The sequence below is a fragment of the Triturus cristatus genome, chromosome 5_2 (genome assembly GCF_964204655.1).
Source record: "Triturus cristatus chromosome 5_2, aTriCri1.1, whole genome shotgun sequence".
Classification (NCBI taxonomy): domain Eukaryota; kingdom Metazoa; phylum Chordata; class Amphibia; order Caudata; family Salamandridae; genus Triturus; species Triturus cristatus.
This window is the reverse complement of record NC_140588.1, coordinates 1,065,769,386-1,065,786,191: the sequence shown is the minus strand read 5'-3', so window position 1 is coordinate 1,065,786,191 and position 16,806 is coordinate 1,065,769,386. Positions and strand designations below refer to the sequence as shown.

General features: G+C 49.3%; 1 protein-coding gene across 1 annotated transcript in view; it reads right to left on the bottom strand.

The window, feature by feature from the left end:
* Positions 1-16,806, bottom strand: part of IGBP1 (immunoglobulin binding protein 1) — a 111,301-nt gene that overhangs the window by 22,983 nt on the left and 71,512 nt on the right. The gene's annotated exons all lie outside the window — the stretch shown is intronic.

Sequence of the window (16,806 nt, the reverse complement as noted above, 5' to 3'; positions counted from 1 at the left end):
CCTCCGGGCCGAATAAATAGTCGGGGTTGACAGGCTGGTTGAGTATGTTATTTTGCACCTCTGGTTTGAATCCGGAGATTCGCAACCAGGCATGTCGTCGCAGCATGACGCTAGTGTTTATGGCCCTGGCAGCTGTGTCTGCGGCATCCAGCGCACACTTGATGGATGCGTTTGTGAGGAGCTGTCCTTCCCTGATAAGGATCTCTGCACCTTCCTTGTATTGGTCAGGGAGATGTTGGAGTAGTTGCTCTTATGTGTCGTAGTGCGCTCTATCGTAGCGAGCGAGGAGCGCTTGAGTATTGGCTATACGCCATATGTTAGCTGTCTGGGCGGCAATTCGCTTGCCAGAGGTCTCTAACACCTTGGACTCTTTGTCCGGGGGAGGAGCGTCACCCGTCGTTTGCGAGTGTGCCCTCTTGCGAGCATTCGCAACGACAATGGAGTCTAGAGGTAATTGGCCTCTGATGTAAGTAGGGTCCCCAGGCGCTGATCTGTATTTCTTGTCGATCCTGGGGTTTATCACCCTTGCCCTGGTGGGTTCCTTGAAGATGTCCTTGGCTGGCTTGAGGACCCCTTTCAACATGGGCAGAGTCTTTACATGCCTTTCTGAGGATGCGAAAGTGTCCATAAGAAAGTCGTCCTCGACGGTGTCAGAGTGAAGCTGCACCCCATGATTGGCCGTAGCACGTTCAATTAGAGCGTTGAACGCTGCAGTGTCTTCTGTGGGAGATGTTTTTGCTCCATAGAGTTGCGGGTCCTGTGCATCTAGAGGTGCATCTAGAGGTGCACCTGGGTCCACAGGGTCATCCCAAGCTTGATCAGGGTCCTGCTGGTCGACAGGGTCCATGTCTCCGTGGTAGGGGACTTGTTCACCCATGTAGTCTTCCAACGCATCCGTGTCGGAGTGTGTGGGAGAGAAGGATTGTGGATCCTGGTAGGGTGAGTGGAAAGGTTCGTAAAGAACAGGTTCTGAAACCACAGGCAGCTTTCTTTTTAGTGGGATCCGGAAGGAGTCCAAAGCTTGCTCCGAAGGTATCCTTCGTTTGTGGATAATCATCCTGCCGGTGTCGGCGTCGATGAGATGTGATGGAGACGTCTCATCAGAGCGGTCTGCAGGTGTGACCGTGGTGTGGGTGACCCGTGTCCTGATTTGGAACAGTTTCGGGGCCGTGGCTGGTGGCAGGCCAAAAGTAATGTTGGCTGGCGCCGAAGAGGCTGCTGGAGCTTTTATTGGCTCGGAGCCCGACGTGTCCTGGAGGACTGTCTTGGTTTTGTTGCTCTGCGCCGCAACGGGTCGCATCTGGAGCGCCCTCGAGTCTTTAGCGCCGACCGGTTCTGTAGAGGCGGCTGTGGACTTTCGGCGCCGGTGGGTCATCGAGTCGAGGGGCGGGAATGGCCGTCGACGTCTTCGATGCATGAGGCTTTGGTGTTGCAGTCGAAGCGATGTGAGACGCAGCAGGCAGTTTGACCTTTAGGGTCAGAGTTGATTGCGTCGGTGCCGGGAGCCGAGCAGGTGTGGGGGCACCGAAGGCCTTTTTCCGTATGCCGACTCCGACGTCGGCCGCTTCGAGTTCGGCACCGAAGTCGCGCTTGGTGCGCTCGGTGACGACGCGTTTCGATGGCGTCGAAGGTGTGGAAGGCCTCGATCCGACCAGCGCCACTTTCGGTTTCGGTTTCAATTGAACCTGAACAGCTTTTGGTTTCGTTTTCGAAGAGGGGAAACCAGCTGGTTTGGGCATTAATGGCTGCCGCTGAATGTCCGAGGCCGGGCCCGAGGGCGGGCCGATGAACTGCGGGATAGGTCTTGGGTAAGGCCCGAAGGCGATCCCTCGACCGGAGCCATAGACTGTTGCACTGGGCTCCCTTCAGTCTGAACGGGTAGGCCTTGCTCGTCACCGGAGCTACTCTCTTCGGCCCCTAAGGCCTCATTGTAGTCTCCTACCTCGGTGTCGTCTTCATCTCTGTGAAAGAGTGTTTCGTCGACGTCTTCCGATCCGGAGTCATGTTCGGGAGCGGGACTGGAGGGTAGGTTCCCTAATTCTTCGACATCTTCGGTCTCGGCGTTGAAGATGTCGGCCGGGGCCGGTGCCGCGTGCTGTGCTTCGAGCCTCGCCGCTCGTCGGTTCCGTAGGGTCTTCTTGGATCGGAACCGGGCACAGGCCATGCATGTCGATTCGTCGTGATCCGGCGAAAGGCATTTGTTGCACACCGGATGGACGTCGATGTGGGGATATTTCGCATTGCATACCGGACACCTCTTGAATGGTGTCCTCGATTCCATCGTCGATTTCGGGCCGATGGTCAGGTAAGATGCGAAAAGTTGGTTCTAGAAGTTAGTAAACTAACAAAGGTTCTATCGATACCGATCGAGAAACAGTACCGACGCGAAGTAAAGGCCTTTTGGCCTCGAAATTTTTTTTCCTAACTTGAGTCAAGATAGCACATCCGAACCCAATGGCGGAAAAAAAAAAATCTGAGGATGGAGAGGATGCCCATGCGCACTGTAGTCCAGGGGAGGAGTCACCTATCCCAGGATACTTCGAAGACTCTTCCAGGATAACAACGTGCAAACATCCGGACCCAACACTAGGCGGCGATCTATGCACAGATATGAATTCAGCAGCCCACATGCCTCGAACTTGACATTGCTCGTTCTTGGCAGTAGCAAGCAGATCTAACCAGGGTTCTCCCCATTCGCAGAAAAGACCCTGCTCCACCTCCAGGTGCAACTGCCATTCGTTATACGGAAGGCGTGGTTTGTCTGCTCTGGCGTTCAGGGAACCCACAAGGTGGTGCATCACTAAAAACATTCCTTGGTATTTCAGCCACTTCCAGATTTGCAAAGCCTCCTGGCACAGGACCTGTGATTCCACCTCACCCTGCTTGTTGCACTACCATATGGCGGTGTTATCATGAGCATCTATACCAGCTTCCCTTTGAAGGCGGGCGGGAAGACTTTCAGATGGCTCTCAGCTCAAGAAGGCTGATATGGAGCAAGGCTGGAGGTGGACACCAGCCACCGCTGACCTTCACCTCCTTAGATGGTCTTTCTAACTAAGAAGCAATACACCAGTCACCCTGTGAGCTCTGGGTGGGGTAAGGCGAGGAGTCTGCAGCTTACCCAATTGTGGTCCCACAGCACCACTGCAGGTATTTTGCTGTCTGGACCAGATTGAAATATCCTCCTGGTGCTGTGCCCTCTGGGACTTCAGATCCCACTGCAGAGCCTGCAAATGGCACCTGCGCAGGTCTAACTTTACCATTCAGTCTCAAGGGTCGAGGACAAAGGAAGACCTGAGCCAGGGTAAGCATTTTGTTCCTGAAAGGTGTTGAGAGGTTGAAGGTCTAACATGGACAAAGGCACCCATCCTTTTTCAGCACCAGGAAATAGTGGGAATAACAACCATTACAGACTTTCGGCACTAGAACCCTCTCTATGGCTCCCTTGGTCTAAAGAGCCTGTACTTCCTGCTGCAAGAGAGTTAGATAGTCCTCTGTCAGTCATTCCAAAGTTGGTGGAAGGTGCGGTGGGGTTCAGATGAATGGCAAAACGTAACCCGCTGAACAATTTATAGGACCCACTTGTCCGAATTTATCTCCCGACACCCTGTCAGAAAGCGCTGTTATCTCGTGTGGAGATATTCTGCTGCAGACAGGGTGACTGTGTGCCACCAACGGCATGCTAAAGAGGTTTCAGAGGGGAGGCAGCTGGGGCTGTGGAAGAGTGGACTGCTCATGTAGCTCTCTTCAAGGGCTACTTTGGCTAAGTAAAGGTTGTGGCAACTGATGGACCTGTTTGGGCTTCTGGGGATACTGGAAACCCCTATCACAGCCATGAATTGGTAGAAACTGCTGGTGTGATTGGCGGGGAGGGACAGAAAGGAGCAGGGAGCGTGCTGTGGCCTTGCCATCCTTGAATTGCTCCAGAGCTGAATCCACTTTACCACCCAATGGCATATCCATAAGGCTGGCCTGAATGTCTCCTGAAAAGCCGGTGGACCCCATCCAAGCATGTCTCCAGAAGGCCACACTAGTACCAACAGCCCTGCTGAGGGAGTCCGTTGTGTCTAGTCTGCAGTGGATGGTGAACTTGGCCACATCGCGACCATCCTGCATGTCCTGGGACAGGATGTACCACGCTTCCTCTGCAACCATTCTAGAAGATTTACGGATATCCAGCTCAACACGTCTCCGTCTATACCCATTCGGGACTTTAGGATCTCAGTGAGTCCATCTTGCTCAACTGTGTCAAAGGCAGCAGACAGCTTTACTAGGAGAAGACATCACCATCATCTAGTATGGGATACATGCCTCCAAAATGTTTCATCCTCGGTAGCCAGTAACAGTAGAGTAAGTTTCCAAAAATCAAAATCAGTCAACTACCATCCCGGGTAACACTTTATGCATACAAACGCGGTACTTCATTGCGCAAATTGTTTTGGGAATCATGCTGTCTCTAGGGCAGTACAAAATTGGATTTTCTGCTATTTGGCATTTGAGTAATGTCTTCTGTAACTGTCCTACTAAATGAGCACAGCGCCTCGGAATGTAACGTGCCTCACTTCCACTTGAAATGCATTAGAACATCGCAAGGAGGGAGAGGGATAGCTGGGCTGGGGGCAACTTCCTATTTAAGCATTCAGGATTTGAAAAAAGGGCTAACAGTTCTTGGGTCTCCTACTAGAGGACTGATGGAGCAGTGACAGGAGACAGCAAATTGTTGGCACTGCCCAAATTGCCTAGAAAGAGGAGTACCATGCTGACTGCAGTGGCCAACTAGAAACCAATCATTCACAGTGTGCAGATGCTATGTGTTTTAACCAGACCGTAAGAGCAGTCAAGAAACTGGAAATTAAGACCGGTCCAATGACCATGGAGGTTACATCCTGTGTCCACCTGTCTGACAAATAGAGGGTGGTCAGCAGGGAAGAATTTCCCTATGAAATGGAATGACCTATTCCAGCCTCTGAGCATGGATGACACTTAGCACAGTAGAGGATTTCACATCAGGCTGCTGGAGATGCTATGGGGCGGCTGCATTTACAACTATGATGATCCTTGGGCGTTCATAGTTCTTTAGGGTCCGGGCTCTCTTTATACATGAAAGTTCTTCCACCTCCTCTCCAGTTTGCCAATAGGAACCTTGGAGCATAAAGAATGGGCAGTTTATTTTGGGAGGACTATACAAATAAGCACAGTGTGAAGGATGGTTGGATGTGTTTATTATATTTCTATCAAATGCTATTTTCCATTTCCATTCTCAATTGCTTGCTGAAATATAATGATAAAAAGTAACCCTCTCCTCACCCCACCTCCCCCCCCAAAAAGAATTTGGTGCAAAGATAGCTTGAAGAAAAAAAATCCATATTATAGACTTGAACTGAAACAGTTGACGATGTGAGGACCACACAGGTGCAGGATGCCATAGACTGCACACCTATTACTACTACTGGATCCTCTGCATAGAGTGTGGCAAATTTAGGGAAGGGGTTCCTTCCTCGGAATCCCCATGTTCAGGCAACATTCCTTGCTTCATCTCTCCCTGTGCTGTGCAGATTGTCCCTGCCTTGCTCTGTATCCACCCAGCTGTTAGTCCCACCGGGATCCCTATAAGGATAATGTTATTTACCCAGTAAGCATCTGTTCTTGGCATGTAGAGCTGTAGATTCACATGCTTTGCATACTCCTGCCATCTAGTGTTGGATCCGGATGTTTGAAAGTTGTTTTTCTTCAAAGAAATCTTTCCAGTCGCAAGGTAAGTTGACTCCTCCTTTAGGTGATCGTGCTCATGGGCATCAATCCATTGTTAGATCGTTTTCCTGCAGAGTTTGGGAATGGAGTTAGGGAGTGTAGAATAGAGATGTCCATGCGTATGAATGTAAATTGAGAACTACAACAACTACAGGTGACCAGGGAGGCGGGTGGGCGCATGTGAATCTACAGCTCTACATGCCAAGAACAGATACTGGGTAAGTAATATTATCCGTCTGAGGCTGTGTAGTTTGAAACAGTGTTTTCAGTACTGCTTGGCCTACATTTGCTTGTTGTCTTGCTAACACATCTACACAATAGTGTTTGGTGAATGTGTGCGGTGTACACCATGTTGCTGCCTTACAGATTTCAGCTTGGGGAATATTCCCTAAGAAGGTCATTGTAGCCCATATTTTGCGAGTGGAATGTGCTCTAGGGGGTATTAACAAAGTTATTTTTGCTTTGGCATAACACGTTTGGATACATTTCACAATCCATCTTGCAATACCCGACTTAGATATGGGATTGCCTTTGTGTGGTGGCGAAAAAGCAACAAATAGCTGCTTTGTTTTTCGAAAGTCTTTGGTTCTTTCTACATAATATAGTATAGCCCGTCTAACATCAAGTGTGTGTAGAGCTCTTTCTGCTACAGAATAAGGTTGAGGAATGAACATGGGTAACTCAACTGATTGATTGATATGAAAGACAGAAACTACTTTAGGGAGAAATTTAGGATTGGTACGAAGAACCACTATCTTTCTGAAGATGAAAGAAAGGCTCTTGTATAGTTAATGCCTGAAGTTCACCAACTCTCCTTAGTGAGGTTATTGCTATGAGAAAAGCAACTTTCATGAGAGGAGTTCTAACTGACATTTGTGCATTGGTTCAAAAGGTGGACCCATTAGTCTTGTAAGGACTATGTTTAAGTTCCATTCTGGTGCAGGGGGAACTCCTGGTGGTATAACCCTTTTTAATCCTTCCATGAAGGCTTAGATCAATGGTACTCTGAATAGAGATAAGTGTGGTCTATTTTGCAAATATGTGGCTACTGCTGCGAGGTGTAAGCGAATGGATGCGTAAGCAAGTCCAGATTGCTGTAAATGCAACAGAAAACAAATGATGTTCTGTACAGGAGCATCAAGTGAATTGATGATGTTGTTACAATAGATAAGAAACCACTTCCATTTCACTGCATAACTTGATCTAGTGGTAGGTTTTCTAGCTTCTTTGAGAATATTCATAGTCTGGTGGTAGCTGTAAATATACAAACTCTGATATCAGGAGCCAAATCGCTAAGTTGAGTTCTTTGGGATTTGGATGCCTGATTTCTCCATGGCTCTGAGTGATGAGACTGGTTGTGAGATGTAGCTTTTGATGTGGAACCGCCGACAGTTTTAACAGGGTGGTGTACCATGGTTAACGAGCCCATGTGGGGGCTACTAAGATCAGTGAAAGAGATGTTTGACTGAGCTTCCGAACCAGTAATGGAATTAATGGGAGAGGTGGAAAAGCGTAGGCAAATATCCCTGACCAATTCATCCATTGAGCATTGCCTTCGGATAGAAGGTGTGGGAACCTGGATGCAAAGTTTGGGCATTTGAAGCGGTGTATTGTGGCAAAAATGTGGAAGGCCCCATTGTTGAAAATAGGGAAGAAGAACTTGAGGATAGAGTTCCCACTCGTGAATTTGCTGCCTGTGTCTGCTGAGCAGTTCGGCGAATTGATGGTCTACGCCTGGAAGGTGTTCTGCTGGGATATCAAGTCTGTGATGAATTGCCCAATTCCAAATGCTTTGTGCAAGGCGAGACAGCTGGAGTGTGTGTGTCTCCCCAGCCCCCCGCTTCTGTAGATAATACATCGCTGTCATGTTGTCTGTGCGGACTAGGACAGTTCTGTCTAGTTGAGTGTGAAAAGCTTTGAGTGCTAGGAACAACTCTAGAAGTTCCAGGTAGTTGATGGAGACATTTGTGATTGTCTGACCACCGCCCTTGTACTGTGTGATGTTGGAGATGGGCACCCCAACCGATTAAAGATGCGTCTGCTGTTAGAACAGTCTATGGAATTGGGTCTATGAAGGGCTGCCCTTTCGATAGGTTTTGAGGGTTCCACCACTGCAGAGAGCGATGGGTGCGACCATCTACCACCACTAGATTGGTTAATTGACCCTGTGACTGATTCCACTGACACGCTAGACATTCTTGCAGAGGACGCATGTGAAGTCTTGTGGGAAGCAGGATGCCATCATTCCCAGCAGTTGCATAAAAACTCTGGCTGGTAATGTTTGCTTGGGTTGAAATTGTAGTATTGCGGACTGAATATTGTGAATCCTGGCTACATTGGGAGAGGCTAGAGCTTTGAGTGTATTGAGGGAAGCTCCTAAATAAGACTGCACTTGTGGAGGGCACAGGTGAAATTTCTGTGCATGGATTGTGAAACCAAACTGATGAAGTAGGTGTACTGTTGCCTGAGTGTGTAGTATACAGTTCTGGTAAGAGCCCGCTTGGATAAGCCAGTCATCTAGGTAAGCGAAGACATGGATATACTATCTCCTGAGATGAGCGGATACTACTGCAAGACATTTGGAGAACACTCTAGGGACAGTGGTGACGCCAAATGGAAGTACCTTGAACTGGTAATGGTTGCCTGCTATCACAAATCTGAGGTATTTGCGATGAGCTGGATGAATTGGAATGTGAAAGTAGGCGTCCTTTAGATCTAGAGTAGACAAAGTCGCCTTGCTGTAAGAGGGGGAAGTACTTGAAGAGTCACCCTGTGAAAGTGCTCTGACAGTATGTATTTGTTTAACTCTGAGATCTAGAATAAGTCTTGATGAGCCGTCCTTTTTGGAAATTAGGAAGTAAAGGGAATAAACCCCTGACCTCTGGTACCGGAGTGGGACTGGTTCTATTGCCCTTTTGAGTTACAGAGATTGCACTTCTTGGTGAAGCAAGAGCTGGTGACAATTTGTGATATCGAGGTGGAATGTTTGGAGGGTTGTTGATAAGCTCCAGGCAACAACCAAGTTGGATAATTCTAATCACCCATTTGTCCGTTGTTATTGATTCCCAAATGGGGGGAAAGTCTTGAAGTCTTCCTCCGACAGGTGTGGAATAGTGTGGGGAAGTCACTATTTATTGAGGGGAAGGGGAATTGCGGGTGTGGTGTTTTTATCTCTGCCCCAGGACTATTCCCCTATAATCTCCTCTGAAAAACCCTTTTGTGAAAGAGGATTGGGAATTATTTTTGTAGGAGGAAGTATTTTGGTCAGTCCCTGTGAACTTGGACCCTCCCCTGTAAAGGAGCACCAAAAGGAACCTCTGTTTGAGGGAGATTGAGGCGCTCCCATGGATTTTGCTACATCTGTGTCTTTTTTCATTTTTCTGAGCGCTTGAACAACTTCAGGGCCAAAAAGATGTTTCTTGTCAAAAGGTATGCTGAGAATGGATTGTTGTACTTCAGGCTTAAACCCCGAAATCCGTAACCAGGCATGTCTCATGCTAGTATTTACCTCTCTAGCTGCAGTGTTGGCCGCATCTAGAGCGCATCTTATGGAAGTGTTGGAAATTCTTGAACTAAATTCTGAGCTTTGGCCTTATGCTCACCTCGGATAAACTGTAATAATTGCTCTACTTCATCCCGTATCTTGCTAGGCGACCTTGGGTGTTAACAATACGCCAATGACAGACACACGCTGTTCTGCGCCGTGGAAGTATTGCTACAGGCTTCAGCCGATTAAATCTACTAAAGAGATACCGCATTGGAAGACCATTCACTCGAAGAGATATTTATGGCTTTATCGTGACTGACGCTAGAAGGAAGAAGCCTGCTTCCATATTGTGCTAAGACTCTAAACTAGACTACTAGCCTGGACAGCGGATTGACCTTATTACGCATTACGTGGATTTTTCAAGTGGTGCTCATTCACTAAATTGCCAGCTCATCACTCACCTCATACATGGGCTCCCGGCTGGGACCCATGTGAGTACCTTTTTCCTTATCTCATTCACGGTGCTACACCCTCCACACGAGCTGGGCTATTACCCTTCAGGTGTCCCTACAATCATAGGTCCTGAAGAGACGCTACACTGCACACAGGGTCGAAACGTTGTCGACAGTTTTCATAAACCAGCCATTCTATACCAGCGCTGATCATTGTATTAAGCGCTGTTCAGTGAGAATATATATCTGTTCATGGTTGTTTATATGAAGCGTAGGAAACGAATAGTTTCTTACCTGTCGGTGTAGTTTTGCAGCTTGAAGATCGTTCTGGATTCACTATGCTGTGCATTATTCCGCGATCTGGTGGTTGGGTCCGGATTCGTAGTCTTTCTTTTGGTTTTTTTTGTAGCCCAGGTGGGCGTCGACGTCTCACCATTTGGTGCACCTCTCGAGACGTCGCCGTGCTTCCTGCGGAAGTCCCACCTTTGGGGCGCCATCTTCGGGTTCTTTTTTCCCTTCGTGGGTTCGCTAGTGAATCCAGAAAGATCTTCAAGCTGCAAAACTACACCGACAGGTAAGAAACTATTCGTTTTGCAGCGTGAATCTTTCTGGATTCACTATGCTGTGCATAGACTTAGTAGCGGTTTGTTATCTTTGTGGCGGCTGGGTGGTAGATGAGTGTTGGCTGTTGAATATGTGTTGGAGCACCTTCTGTCCTACTTGTGCTTCCTTGTTCATCTGTATGTCCACGCAGTAGTGCTTGGTGAACGTGTGCACCGAAGCCCATGTTGCCGCCAGGCATATGTCTTGAATGGGCGTATTTGCCAGAAAGGCAATAGTTGCTCCCTTCTTCCTTGTGGAGTGGGCTCGTGGCCCATCCGATAGCTCCTGCCCTGCCTGTTTGTGGCAGAATTGTATTGTCAGTGCGATCCATCGTGCAATGGTGGCTTTTGTCACGGGTCTACCCAGGAAACTAGTCGCAAAGGAGACAAAGAGCTGCTTGGTCTTCCTGTGCTCTTTGGTCCTCTCAATGTAGTGCATCACTGCCCTTCTAGCGTCTAGTGTGCAGTGCCCTTTCTGCGCTTGTTGTGGGGTTTTGAAAGAAACTCGGTATCTGAATTGTCTGGTTCATATGGAATGTCGACACCACCTTAGGCATGAAGTGTGGGTCCTTTCTTAGAACCTCCCTATCCTTGTGTATCTGGATGTAGGGCTCTTGCAGTGTCAGTGCTTGCAGCTCGCTCACTCTGCGCAGCGAGGTTATCGATACCAGGAAGGCTGTTTTCATTGTCAGCATTTGCAGCGTGGCCTTGTGGATGGGCTCAAACGGCGCCTTCATAAGCTCGGTTAGGACCACGTTGAGGTTCCATGCCGGCGGCGGCATCCTCTTTGGTGGCGCAATTCTTTTCGCCCCCTCCAGGAACCTCTTTACTACCTGTGACGTAAAGAGACTTCCTCCTCTCTCCCCTCGTGTGTAAGCTACGTTTGCCGCTAGGTGTACCCTTAGGGAGGATGAGCACAGATTACTTTTTAGTAGGTGTGTGAGATATCTAAGCACCGTTGACTCTGTTGTCATTTTATTCAGTAGTTTATTTCTGCTGCACCATATTGTGAACCTTTTCCATTTCTCCCCATAGCATTTTCGTGTAGTAGGTCTCCTTGCCTCCCGCAACACTCGCATAGTGCTTGGAGGTAGGTTCAGGTGCGCAAACTCTAAGTCTTCAGGAGCCATGCCGCCAGGCTGAGGCTCTCTGGCTCTGGGTGCAGGACCTCTCCGTTCTGCATGGAGAGCAGGTCCTTTCTTCTTGTGAATTTGTGAGGAGTGCCTTGTGCCATTTCCACTATTTGAGAGAACCAGGTCTGCCTTGCCCACTGTGGTGCCACTAGGATCAGTGTCATGTTGCTGGTTCTGCACTTGTCGAGCACCCTGTGTAACAGCGGTATCGGTGGAAAAGCGTAGGCAAAATGTCTTTGACCAACTTATCCATAGGGCATTCCCTTGCGATTGCTGTTCTGGTTGTCTGGATGCGAAGTTTTGGCATTTTGCATTCAGGCGTGTTGCAAACAGGTCTATTGTCGGTGTTCCCCACCTTTGGAATAGCCTCTGCGTTTCCTGCCCATTGAGCTCCCACTCGTGGGATGCCGATGTCTGTCTGCTGAGCCAGTCTGCCTCCACATTGTCCTTCCCTGGTAGGTGTATGGCCAGCAGGTCTATCTTGAGTGGGATGGCCCATCTCCAAATCTCCTGTGCCAGAGTGGAAAGGGGGAACGATTGTGTCCCTCCCTGCTTGTTGATATAGAACATGGTAGTAGTATTGTCCGTCTGTATCAACACTTTCTGGTTGTATAGCTGCTTCTGGAAGGCCTTCAGGGCTAGCAGGACAGTCTCCAATTCCAGGTAATTGATGTGTCTGACCGCATCTGCCGGAGTCCACAGACCCCTCACCCCGAGTTTGTTCATGTGTGCTCCCCATCCTATTTGTGATGCGTCCGTGGTGATGGTCACAGTTGGGATTGGTGGTATCAAGGTCTTTCCTGTAGTCAAGTTCTCCCTGTTCCACCATGCTATCTCCTCCTGCACTGGGTGCGTAACAACCACTAGATCCTCCCAACTCCCGCTTGCTTGTGACCATTGCTGTTGCAGCCATTCTTGGAATGGTCTCATGTGAAGCCGTACATTGGGGACTAGGTGGATGCATGACACCATCATCCCCATGATCTTGCTCACTGTTCTCACTGTCAGAACTCGCCCCTTCTGGTAGAGACGTATCTCGTTCAGCAGGGCTATTGTTCTTCTGTCGCTGGGCATGACCGTTCCGTCTATGGTGTTGATCTTCGCCCCCAGGAAGATCTTCACCTGTTCTGGTTCCATCGATTACTTCCCCCAGTGTATCGAGAACCCCAGGTTTGTTAGTGTTCTTGTCACCCGTTCTGCGTGCTCCTCCCACTTGTCGCGAGTGCTTGCTTGGATTAGCCAGTTGTCTAGGTAAGGATACACATGAATCCCTTCCCTTCGTAGGTACGCTGCTACTGCTGCAAGGCATTTTGTGAAAACCCTTGGGGCAGACTTTAGACCGAATGCAAGGGTTGTAAACTGATAATGATCCTGGTTGATGTTGAACCTTAACAGGTTTTTATGTCGTCTGTTCATTGGGATGTGCAGGTAGGCGTCCTTGAGATGCACGGTGGACATGAAGTCTCCGCCTCGCATTTGGGGTAGCACTTTTTGTAGTGATGTCATCTTGAATTTTTGCGTCTTTATGAATTTGTTTAGGAATCTTAGGTCCAGGATGGGTCTTAGTGATTCGTCCACCTTTGGTACCAGGAAGTAGTTGAGTACACTCCCTTGTTCCTTTCTCTGCATGGCACTGGTTCTATGGCCCTCTTTTTCAGTAGTTGAAGTGTCTCCTCCCTGAGTTGAGCGAGCTCTTGGCCCGAGCGCTGTATTCTCTTTGGTTTCTTGTTTGGAGGCCTTTTCTCTAACTCTATGCAGTATCCGTGCTGTATGACGTTGAGAACCCATTTGTCTGAGGTTATTTGTCGCCATTGTTGAAAGTAGAGGCCCAGTCTTCCGCCTGCCGGTGTTGCATGTTCGTAGGCGCTTGTTTTGTGTAACCCCCTTGGTGTTCTTACATTGCGCTTCACCCTTCGGGGTATGCTGGGGGTGAGCGTCTTTTTGCGTGTGTAGTCACTTAGATGAGGGTTGGTCTCCCCCTCTCCTCCTTTGGCCACGTCCGTTTCCCCTCCCGCGAAAGGACTGACCTCGAGGCTGGTACTGCCAGTTCTGCTTCTGCTGTCCCTGCTGGCTGTGACTGTCACCTTGCTGCCCTTGCTGGAATGTCTGGTGCGACGTACCCTGCTGGATTCCTCCCCTTCCGTAGGGTCTCCGATTTGGGGTGCCTCTTCGCATCCCTCTGAATTGCAGGGCCCCCATGGATCTTGCGGTCTCATTTTCCTTTTTCAGTTGGGTGAGCTTCTCGTCCACAGTTTCCACGAACAGCGTTTCACCGTTGAAAGGGGTGTAGAGTATGTTATTCTGGTCTTCCTGCTTGAATCCAGAAATTCTGAGCCAAGCCTGTCTCCTTTCAGTGATCCCCATGGCCATCAGTCTGCTCGAAGTTTCCGCCCAGTCCAATGCAGTCTTGATGCATGAGTTGGCGATATTCTTCCCTTCCTCCACTAGATGGGAAGTCCTTTGACGGTACTCTTCTGGGAGATGCTCGACTAGTTCCCCCCCATCTCATCCCAATGCTGGTACTGGGGTCTGTTCAGTAGCGCGTTTGAGTTTGCCATGCGCCAGTGCATTGTGGCGTTTCTTTCTACCTTCCTTCCAGTGAGGTCCATCCTTCTGCTCCCCTCATCAGGAGGTGGGCCCGAGGTCGCCGGCACATTGGCTCTTTTCCTGGCCGTGGAAGCAATGATGGAGTCGGCAGTGACCGATTCCTTGATGTAAGGAGGACCCTGCGAGGAGTGCTTGTACTTCTTTTCCGTTCTGGGAGTGATGGACCGGCATGTTCCCGGGTCCTTAAACGCCTTCTTCCCTTGGTTCATCACGCTTTGGAGCATGGGGAGGAACTGGCTCCTCGTCTGGATGGGGAGCAGAGTTTCGAGTAGGAAGTCTGCTTTTGGCTTCTCCTCGTCCAATTTCACACCAAAGGCTGCTGCAGCACTCTTGATGGCCATGTTGTAAGCTCCGATGTCGTCTGGCGGCGAAGGCCTCGAAGGATACGAGTCCACGGGCTCTTCGGGATTTTCGGTGTCGATGTCCTGCCATTCCAGCTCCCGAGTCGTCGACGGCGCCGAGCCGTAGAACGACTGCTGATCCTCTTCATCCTCTTCTCCCTCATAGTAGGGGCCTTCTTCCTCCTCTTCAGGACCTCTCGACTGCTCTTCGGCGTCGAAATCTCCCTGTTCCTCGATCTCAACGACATCCGTCGTTGGGACCGTTGGGATTTTGAATGGTTTCATTCTTTCGTCGAACTCCTTCTTCCTCTGAAGGATGCTCTCCATCTCCGCCTCGAGCCTTCTCTTTTTCTTTTCCATGCTTGAGATGTGCTCGGCGTCGACCGCAGGTGTCTTCGACGGAGCTTGCGTCGACGCGGCCTTGTCTTTCGTCGCCGAACGTCCCACCTCGTGGGTGTGTTTCGACGAACTCTGCCTCTCGGCGGTCTTCGGCACCTGGGAGTCCTTCTCGAAGGATCCGCTCGGCCTTTTGTCCTTTGAACCACCGGCAGACGTCGAAATTTTCGGCGCCGGTGTTTCCTTCGAGGACTTTGACTCATTTTTTCGAGAGTCACCTTCCGATTTTCGGGGCCCTTTTGGTGGTTTTGTACTCGACGTGTCTTACCTCGTCAGGCGTTTTCTTATCCGTCTCTGCGACCGTGAAGACATCAGGTCCCTCGGCGATGTTGTCTTCATCGTCGGTGGAGAGGCCCAGATCGTACAGTGACAGGGCCTTACCCTTGCCTTCCATGCTGAAGTTGGCTCTCCTCTGACGTTCTCTCACCCGGAGAGTCTTCGGCGCGAAAGCGGAACAGGCATTGCAGTCCTTGCTCTCGTGGTCGAACGGCAGGTAAAGGTTGCAGACCGGATGTTGGTCCTTCTGCGCGTACTTGTGGTGGCAGTTAGGGCAGAACTTAAATGGTGTCTTGTCCATTGCGCTCAGAGCCTCTGAGTGCGCATTTTCCTATGGGCGTCGAAGAATTTCGAGGATCCCCTCCTTCGTCGTCCCGGCTGTGATACCTTTCTCTCTGTAGTCTTCTAAAAGTTCTCCTTCGATGAAACTCGCGTATTTCCCTTCTTCCTTCATCTAAAACTCTGGAGCTTCTCGATGACGATCCAGACCCAACGGCAGAAAAAAGAATCCGAAAATGGCACCCCAAAAGGTGGGACTTCCGCAGGAAGCACGACGACGTCACGAGGTGCACCAAATGGTGGGACGTCGACGCCCACCTGGGCTACAAAAAAAAAAAAAAAAAGAAAGACTACGAATCCGGACCCAACCACCAGATCGCGGAATAATGCACAGCATAGTGAATCCAGAAAGATTCACGCTGCAAAACCTTGTATATATGTCACACATATGTCACTAATTTTCTAGGTTCCGTTTTTCACTGGGACACTACCTACCCACCAAGAACTAAATGTTCAAATGTATTACTGTATCAAGGATTATATAAATTATTGTGAGTTAAATACAAACCTGAGGTGTACTCGAATCCTTCTCTTGCCAACATCACCATAACCCATTGCATTGCCATTGTGCATATATACACTGAGATTACTTCATTAAATGTCCACAGGAGTCATTGTTTTTTGACAATAATAATATCAACATACCCTTAAGCATAGGCAGTGTCTGACTGGACTTATGTGCTCCCCAGAGTTTCAAAGAGAAAATCCTCCTCTAAGGACGCGTTATGGAGCTCCACCCCATGGTACTGTGCCGCTCTAGCAATGAGCTCCTGATATGACAGATTGTCATCAGGTGGAGATGGTCTGGCAGGGTAAAGATCTGGGTCTGTATCCTGTGGAGGATCAATTGTATGTTCCGCCCAAGGATCTACGGGTAACTGTGTCGTCATCATCATCAGTATCACCTGCATCAGGGTGAGGTAGAGGAGACTTATGAGGTGTAATGTGCAAGTGATCAGGCTATGGTGGAGGGGGAGATGGTAGAATGTGAAAAGGATTAGTACCCACATTTTTCCTCTTAAACGGAATCTTATGAGAGCTGTCGTCATCAGGAAGCTTGTGTTTGGACGGCGGTTAAGCATGAATATACCCTGTGTCAGGATTACTATGGAGTTTTTTCGGATTCGATTTAGGTGGTACAACTTCCATGTTTGTAACCAGTTGCGGTGCGGTCAGCTCTTTAGTTCTCGGCACTGAAAACTCCAGTGCCGAACTGGAATGTCCTTTCGGCGCTGAAGATTTCCGCCCCTGAATAATGTTTCTTTGGTTTCGGTGTCGAAGGTTTCAGGTCCGAGCTTATTTGTGCTTAGTGCCCGAACGTTTCGACTCAGAAGTGGGTTTTGGACAACTCTGTCCCGAGCCGGAAGGCTTGTCAGAGTGTTTTGGTAACGAGCCAGAAGGCAGAGCATTAAAAGCCTCTTC